General features: G+C 33.9%; 1 pseudogene; it reads left to right on the forward strand.

Annotated features, from left to right (window-relative positions):
* The first annotated feature begins 169 nt into the window (after positions 1-169).
* On the forward strand, positions 170-825 carry LOC109592531 (major vault protein pseudogene; annotated as a pseudogene).
* Positions 826-1,589: the final 764 nt, after the last annotated feature.

Consider the following 1,589-nt stretch of genomic DNA (forward strand, 5'->3'; position numbering starts at 1 on the left):
GACCAGCTATGTACTTCCTATAAAAATGATAGCTTAAAGGCTAAGATGAATCTGGTTATGATATAGCAACCAGTTATGATAGTCTAAGAAAATGCATGAATCATGACCATCAAAAGCTGACCACACTATAATGTAGCAATCTCTCAATCATAATAATTATAACAACAATCAAGTCTGATCTACATGTACAGTTGGCTATTCCTTCCTAGTTTACTTCTTTTATTATTGTGATACATTTGCTTATTATAATGTTACTAATGGACAGGTCAATAGAGAGGTCAGCACAGCATGAGGCACAGAGAACTAAACAAAAAGCAAAAGGAGAACTTGAGAGACAAAAACTAAATGAAAAAGTAAAGAGCATTAATATTAATAAACAACATAATAAGACATGTACCATGTACATGTACTGTACATCTGAATAGCAAGTGATAAAGATTAGGCCAGTGTAGGTAACCTTATTTGACTTGGTTAATTAGTAGTGAGTGTGTGCAAAACTTGCATACACTTACAAGTGTTTAAAACTTGTCCTAATGTGTGTGTATATAATTACTTTAGATTCTCTGATATGTAGTAATGTAATTTGTGATTATGTACAGCATCATTGAGGGAAGAAATGTAGATTGAGTGGGAAGGAAGAGGACAGCAGAATATAGCATAATCCTCATTATTAAGTGTTTGTTATTGATAGGAGGCAGAGGAGGCAAGGAAGGAGTTGTTAGAGTTACAAGCAGTAGCAGCTGCAGTTGAGAGCACTGGACAAGCTAAAGCAGAAGCACAAGTAATGACAATATTAACATTTACTGGGTATAGGTTATACTGTATGTACATGTACAGTGTATAGGTTATACTGTATGTACATGTACAGTGTATAGGTTATACTGTATGTACATGTACAGTGTATAGGTTATACTGTATGTACATGTACAGTGTATAGGTTATACTGTATGTACATGTACAGTGTATAGGTTATACTGTATGTACATGTACAGTGTATAGGTTATACTGTATGAACATGTACAGTGTATAGGTGATACTGTATGAACATGTACAGTGTATAGGTGATACTGTATGTACATGTACAGGGTATAGGTTATACTGTATGTACATGTACAGTGTATAGGTTATACTGTATGTACATGTACAGTGTATAGGTTATACTGTATGTACATGTACAGGGTATAGGTGATACTGTATGAACATGTACAGTGTATAGGTGATACTGTATGTACATGTACAGTGTATAGGTTATACTGTATGTACATGTACAGTGTATAGGTTATACTGTATGAACATGTACAGTGTATAGGTTATACTGTATGTACATGTACAGTGTATAGGTTATACTGTATGAACATGTACAGTGTATAGGTGATACTGTATGTACATGTACAGTGTATAGGTTATACTGTATGTACATGTACAGTGTATAGGTTATACTGTATGAACATGTACAGTGTATAGGTTATACTGTATGTACATGTACAGTGTATAGGTTATACTGTATGAACATGTACAGTGTATAGGTGATACTGTATGTACATGTACAGTGTATAGGGTTATACTGTATGTACATGTACAGTGTATAG

This window comes from Amphimedon queenslandica, unplaced genomic scaffold, assembly GCF_000090795.2.
Source record: "Amphimedon queenslandica unplaced genomic scaffold, v1.1 AMPQUscaffold_4861_Cont23162, whole genome shotgun sequence".
Classification (NCBI taxonomy): domain Eukaryota; kingdom Metazoa; phylum Porifera; class Demospongiae; order Haplosclerida; family Niphatidae; genus Amphimedon; species Amphimedon queenslandica.